The sequence below is a fragment of the Pteropus alecto genome, unplaced genomic scaffold (genome assembly GCF_000325575.1).
Source record: "Pteropus alecto unplaced genomic scaffold, ASM32557v1 scaffold146, whole genome shotgun sequence".
NCBI classification, from domain to species: domain Eukaryota; kingdom Metazoa; phylum Chordata; class Mammalia; order Chiroptera; family Pteropodidae; genus Pteropus; species Pteropus alecto.
Window position 1 is genome coordinate 11476058 of NW_006442107.1, and position 7862 is coordinate 11483919.

The following is a 7862-nucleotide window of genomic DNA, read 5'->3' on the forward strand; positions in this document are numbered from 1 at the left end:
TTGCATCTTGAGAAGAAGCCATGAACTTAGCTAGTAAGATCTCAACTGCAGATTGTTTCGATAATGATTTCATATCAGAAGATGAATTTTGGTGACAGTGAAAAGCGCTTGTACAATGACAGCTATGGAAGCCAATACCTTCTATTAATGCAAAGAAGACACAGAAAACCATTGGGTTTTCTGCTATCCTGTCAGAATTATTTATTTTGAGGGGAACGTGGGCATGCCACCTTGTTTCCTTGACAAGACTGAACACAGGACGCAGCTCAGGGTGGGCACATTTTAGACTGTCATGATAATGTTAGGTCCCTCCTATTTTCCTCTCTCTTTATCCTGTGGCCCTTCAGAAAAAGAAACATAGTCAACATATTCTCATTCTCTCCTTCCACAAACAAGACACTGGACGGCTGTCAAACTGAAATAACTTCTACTCACAATCAATTTGTATCTGATTCAAACAACTGAGCTGGGAATGCAATGACAAGGCCCATTCCCACTGCCTAGAAATATAGGCCAGATCTGGCCAGAGGGTGGTGAGCAATGAACCGGTGCAATTGGTTGGTATGGAATCTCTTGTGTAATGATACAATAAACAGCATTAAGCATTTATTGAGAATTTTCCTTGATTGTGCCATTGTACCTCATGCAGTATCCAACAGAAAACCAAGGTGGGGAAAGGTGTACAGTTTAGTTGCAGATTTACTTATAAAAATATAACACAGGCCATATATTCTCAGCATCGAGTAGGTGACATGACAAGTAAAAGCTATAGGAGGACAGAGGAGGAAGAGCCTAGCACATACCCTGAGCTGGTTAAGGCCTCATAGATAGATGGTAAACAGAAAGCAAGCCATGCCTGTGCCTGGATTAATGAAGTGGCATCAGACAATGAAGTCACATGATCAATTTTATTGGGCACAATACCATACCCCCACATTATCAAAATGTCCCCACCCATTCACACTCTATGCATTTCCACATTCTGTTAAGCTACATCTCAATAATGCATATCATAAACGACCTCTTACAAGGAAGGTGAGGTTTTAACTCCCAGTTATCCAAACCTGAGATCTACCCTGTTGAGTGTAACTCAATTATTTATTTTATTTGGCTCTGTAAGCCAGGTGCTATATTGAAATTTTGTGTCCTTTTTTTTTTTTAACTAAGAATATGTCTGAAAATTCGAAAAAATACATAAAGCTAAATATTCTTATTTTACATACATTTTAAAGGGCATTTAGTATTTCACTAGGTAAAACAGAATTACAGCATTAAAGTAACAATAACAGAGACAAAGTGTACTGAAATCGTGTAGGCCACTGGCAATACAGAAAAGGAATCTTCCCAATGGTATAAACAGCTTTTGCTGAAGAGATTAAGATCTTAGGGAAAAGCTTAGAGGTGTGGTATACAAAAATTCCAATAATAAAAATAATTAATAATGTTTGGCATGTTAAACAAATCTCACAAATTCTCATATTTCTGTGTTCCTTGAGTTCCACAACCTTCAATGTGGTTGTAATGCAGTTGAAACCCATGTATTCTCAGCAAATAACCCAAGACTACCCTCCCCTTCTTAAATAGTGTACTACTAGCAATAATAGTCCTGTGTTGAATAAATATTTGAGTGTTTATGTTTTCAAAGATAATGCTCAGTGTCATTTAATTGGTTTTAGAGAGAAAAATATTTGTCTCCATTGGAATGATTAGGCATCTAACACCATTTCTGCTGGACTCATCACTTGATCTACATGCGGCTTGAATAGTTCCTCAACTATTTTGGATATTCTAGTTCTCCATGTAAATATATCTTAATCTGTGACAATCAATTTCCCATTTGTTACCTTATAGCTTTCACCTCCTGTTTTTTGTTTGTTTGGTTTTGGTTTTTACTCATTTTCTTTTTCAAGAATTAAGAAACTAGACATCTGTGAAACTAGAATAAGTTTTTATCTCCAGTCTCCTATTTCTCCTTCTCTCCACTATTTCACATTCTGGTATTCTGGTCCATGTGGTTCAAGGTTGCATTTTTGGACATAATGAGTTTGAGTTGAGAAATATTTAATTCAATAGTGAAGAATATAAATGATTTTCCTTTGAGATACAATAATTTAACTATGAAACTCCTGCTGCCGTAAATAAGTATAGAGTCTAAATATAAATGGAAAAGAATATAAAATAGAAATAAATGCCTAGTATGTTGCAGGCACTCAATAAATATTTGTTGAGTAGTTATATGGATAAATGAAATTCATTTACAATGAGATTCTAATTAGTTTTGCCTGCTTCATGGGCCTAAATAACTTCAGTGCTTTTCAATATCAGTGCTATTTCGGCATTTTTTTATTACTTTAGCCAGTACCTGGAGTTGTAAACAGTGCAATTTTTAAAGAGACAAGTAGAGAAACTGAGGCTGAAAAAAGAAATAGTTATCGAATGATGATTATTTGTTTTTACTGCCATAGAAAGAACATCTCCTCTCAGTGGTGCCAAACTTCCATCTACTGGATATATTTATCCAATCAAATGAAAAAACAGAACTGTCAGAACGATGTTCTGGTAGGGACTAAGAAAGGCTTGCTCAAACAAAAGCCCATTGCTGGGACAGCACAGTTTGTCTGGGGAGGGTTGGAAAAAGGGAAATTGCCACATGAAACAACTGAGCTTGAGTTTAGATTTAAAAGTCTCCATTGTTGGAAGTGTTTGGGACTTCAATTGGCAATGTATTCCAAAGAGCTCTCTGCTGGCTTTGATGAATGTGTGGAATTGTCTCCTTGTCTACTCATTACCACTTTAAAAAAAAGAGGATCTGACAATCCCAGCAATAGTCTTTAGCTTCTGTTGTTTTCCATTAGCAACGGGAGCATATTCTTTTAGTGAAACACAAAAGCTGGTGTCCCAGGCTACCGCTGAGCCTTGCAGCATGCAGGGCGATTCGCTCATTCGGAGAGACACTCGGAAAGGTGGTTAGAGACTGTTTTAGCACTTTATTTGTCCCAATTATCTGTTCCTGCCTATTAGGGTGAATGGAACATCATGACATTGTTTATCACGGGCTTTATATTCGCTAATAACACTGTTGCTTATTACTGCAAACATGCTGTATGCAGTCGGCTCTGCTTCTGTTAATCCCCACAGTTCCAAATTCGCATCCCTCCCTTTTCTTTTATCCCTTTTTCCTACCCCAAATAAATGAGATCCCACTGAACTAACGAAGTTTCCCACTGCTTGTGATTGTAAAGTTTCCTTCTTCAGTTGGGCTTCAGGTTGACTGGTTTCAGGCTGAAAACACTAAAGAAAATAACAGGGTGATACTTACATGTAGGAATGGCTCTCCAACCATATTTCAATGGCAAGTGCCTGCCCGGGCATTTCCTTCCAGGTGCTCACAGCCTGAACTGAACTAGTTCGAGTAACCATCAGAGAAAAGAAGGCAGCGAATTGTTCCCATTAGATTATTTACTCTTTCCTAAAGTCCTCTTCTTCCCTACTCTGTTTTTACACAAACATATACAGAGATTCTACATGGTCTGAGGCCTGTAGAATGTGCTTTTAAAAAATGCCCCTCATTTGGGCCTGCAGGAAAGATAGTATCAGTGTAGTCTATTATTCCACTGACCACAATGAATTGTGAGAACTCAAACAGTGTTCTCTCTCTCTCTCTTCAAATGTTTGCTGCACCCCCATACCTCGGGCCTTATTTAATAAACAATTAAGGTAGATGATCAATACTTAATCAGAAGAAATGATTCTTTAACCATGCACATAGTAAACTGCTCTCTCTCTCTTCCTCTCCATACCCTCTTGGAGAGTATTTATAATCTGGAGCTACTCAGAGATGTGCAGGTAAAGAACATGGCAACGGGGTAGGTAGATCTTATTTGAACTAGATAGATAAGATTAGAAAGTGAAGATGAATAGAATATCTTGTTGAAAAGGTATGCGCTAATTCACTGCTGGTAATTAGCAACACAAGCTTAAAACATATTAAAACTCAGCTTAACTTGATTGGGAAATAATTTCTTTTGGAAAGTATACACAGACACTGACATGTTTATTAAAAACCAGAGAGGTCCGTGGTAACAGTGAAAAAAATCTGATTATTTTAGATTCAGAAAGAGTGACTTTTTCATTCTAGGACCTTCATGAAGTTAATTTACTCTTTTGAGCTTCAGTTTCTTCAGTGTAAATTGGAGACTATAATCATCTTACAACCTTGTTTAATAATTCAAAATATAAGTGTAAATACCTGAATCATAGTAGGAGCCCTCAGTGGATTTCATCTTACATATTCGAGATGAGGTATGGAAACGAGCAAGAGGCAAGTCCAGCTAAGTGTATTTAAATGTCATCTGCTTTACCTGTTCCAGAAGGCAAAACAGCTAGAAGAATACTTTTTAGGCTAGTCTTGTCTATGGCCATGCCCCCCTGAACAAGCCCAATCCTGTCTGATCTCGGAAGCTAAGCAGGGTCAGGCCTGGTTAGTACTTGGATGGGAGACCACTTAGGAAGAGCAGGTGCTGTAGGCATAAAATATAAAAAAACATAAGGGATTGTACACTGACAACGTCCTTGCAATCTGTGAGGTCAACCAAGAATTGCCTCACCTAAATAAATAAATAAATACAGCTAGTCTTAAAAAGTCTTAATAAACAGAAAAGAATAACACAAGGAAACAAAAAAGTTAAAATAAAATTCCAAAGTTTTAGTCACAAGGCAATGACAGTTTTAAAAGTTAGGAGAATGTTCCAATTTCAGGTAATGAAAGAGTAGCTTGGTCAGACAACCCTACCAACAGACAACAATAATAGAATCTGAAAATAATATTTAAGAACAACTATTTGAATGCAAAAATTTGAGGAGAATGTTACAGAATTCAGAGCCTCTACATCCAGGATCCAGTATAAAAAAGAAACAAACAAACAACACACATACACATTATGCACGCAAAGAAAATAGAAAATGTGAACCATATTCAAGAAAAAAATGTTATCAATAGAAGCTTAATAAGTAAATACATGATAAAAAAATTAAAAATCTCAGCATAGAAACTGTAAAAAAGAATCAAATAGAAATTCTTGCATTGAAAATACAGTAACTAAAATGTAAAATTAACTATATGGAATTGAGAGTAGATTTGAAATGAAAAAAAGAACGAATAAGTTTATTTAAAAATAGTCAGATTTCTGAAATCCAAAAAGAAAAAGAAAAATTTTAGAATTAGCCATAGGAAATGATCAATTACATAAAGGAAATCAAGAATGCAAATGGTGGTGGCCCTGCCCAACAATGGAGGTCTGGATGCTACGGAGAAACTTTAACGTATTGAAGGAGAAGGGAGAAGCCGAATTCTGCAAAGACAGAAACTATCCTAAAATGAAGGTGAAATAAAGACAGTTTCAAATAAAAGTGAAACTAGCACTAGAAAAATCAAAATAAAATAAGAAAAATTTCAAATAAGCAATAATTATTAAGACTATTGATTATCAGCTGCTGCACACATACACACAGAAAAATGTTAAAGATACTTTTCCAAGATGGAGAAAAATGGCATTAGATGGAAACTCAAATCTACAGGAAGCAATGATGATTGCCGGAAATGACAAAGATGTGGTAAACATAGTAGAATATTTTTCTATTCTTTTTCTAAATTATTTGAAAGAATATGACTACTTAAATCAAAAAGTATAGCATTGTATTATATTATTTAAATATATATGTACATTTAATTTTCTAATTAGAGAAACATAAAGGCCTTTTATAGCTGTACCTGGAATGGGTGGCTTAATTTAACATTAAGAGAAAAGAGCAATAGAGAAAACTAGTCGCATTCTATATTACTTCATCCTTTTCAATTAAGGTAAGGATAATTATTTTAAAACATGAAAAGATAAAATACATTTGCTAGAAAATCTTATAAGCAGAAATTTCTAGAAATAATAAGGGAGTTTATATTTGCCATAGATTAAGTCTCTTTGTCATTAAGATTACACTCCAGAGTATTGAGAAAATTTACAGATAAGGTTATAAAATCAGTGCTGGCCATTGTTGAAGAGTTTTTGAGAAAGGAAGAGGAGCAGTGAAATTAAGGTGATCACATCAATCTAATTTACACAAAAGGAAGCAAAAATAAGGATGACTAAGGTGGTTTGTTGGTAGGGCAGAATATCACAAAGCGATGGTAGATCTCACAACTTTTTTGTTTGTTTTACTTAGCTAAATCTTAACCAAAAGTTTATGAATTCAAAATTAAGAAGGTCAATTCCACGTACTATAATGTTACATTTTCCATTATCATTGTGTGTCTTTGAGATATCAGGATCTTAAGAATGGACTTGGGGGAGGAGGGGACTCATGCCTATTTCCTTTTCTTCCCCTATCCAACATTAAGAAGAAGATATTGAATTCATAAATTAAAAATAAGTGAGCTTGATGTTGACCTCAATTAACATTTATTATATCATCATATTTGTCAGTTAGATGAAGTTATTAAAATAAACCATTGAGTTTAATAATTAATAATAATAATAATAATAAATAATAATAATAAAACTAGTTCCAGATTTACTGAATTTCCTTTAAGGCTAATTTTACTTGATGAGTAAATCAGGCAAATCATAGATGACTTGTATGTATTTCGACAAGATATCGATCAGCTCCAGGCCCCACATGACATCATTTTAGACAAATATGAAAATGTGAATTAAATTATTTTGAAACTGAATTATAACTGGCTGACAGCATGCTGATTAAAGTGGTAATTTTAACTTAGTAGAGTCTTTCCTAGTATGTTCTAGATCTCTATGCTTAGTCCTAGCCTTTTGTGCACTTATACTAATGTACTGAAAAAGGCCAGTTCACAGATAGCTGAAAGCTGAAACTAGGTAGAAAACATTTTATGATAAAATCTAATCCAAATCTGATGATGGGATTTGAATGGATATATTTAATGAAAATAAATGTTAAGTCTTTACAGTCTAATCCCCTGTCCTACCTATCCTTTGCTCTATCCTGACACTTACACAGTTTCGAAAAGAGTGTATTATTTAAATAGTAGAAAGCCAAATATGAGGAGGCAGTATAACATACGATGATTTAAAAAAATATGGTACTTTGATTTTATAAAAATGATCATTTAATGGTCACTTAATTCATATCAAACTCTTTTTGATATTGGTCAACTGGAACCAGAATATTATATCTTTTTCTAAGCGCTTATTGGAGGATGTCATTGAGAGGATGTGACTGCTGGTTGATGTAAAAGCTGGACCTGGGCAACCAAAGGCTCCTCACTCCCTCCCCCTCTTTGGAATGTATATTCCATCCACAGCTGGAGCCATTTTCAAAGATGCAGTCTTGAGAAAGTAATGTGTTTTTGAGACCATCTGGATGTGAGACATGACTGAACCTAGTTAAGGCCTCTATATAAACTCAAGGTTCTGGAGTGTAGGGGCTAGTTACATATTCCACCTGGGAAGCTCCTGAATTTGTGAACCAACAGTACTACACTACTGGTCAAGTACTTATAAATACTGAGAAGGTGAGGGATGTCTCAGCATTATATCCTATGATAACTCATTAAAGAAGGCAGGGATGCTAATTCTGGATAATTAGAGTCTAAAGAGCACACAATGGTGATCTGAAATTATTTGAAGAGCTATAATATAGACGAAATGTAGTTTGCACAGGTATATCTAGGATTGATGAGTCAAAGTCACAAAAGGAATATGATCTTGGTTCAATAAAATAAAAAAAATGTTTAATAATTAATGTCTAAAATGGAATCAGCTTCCTTAAAAGAGAATAATATTTTAAATCTCTTTAGTTTTTATAAATTCTGAATGTGCTTTGTCCATGATGTT

General features: G+C 34.8%; 1 pseudogene; it reads left to right on the forward strand.

Moving 5' to 3' along the window:
* Positions 1 to 4410: 4410 nt before the first annotated feature.
* LOC112469328 lies at positions 4411 to 4529 on the forward strand (annotated as a pseudogene).
* The last annotated feature ends 3333 nt before the right edge of the window (positions 4530 to 7862 follow it).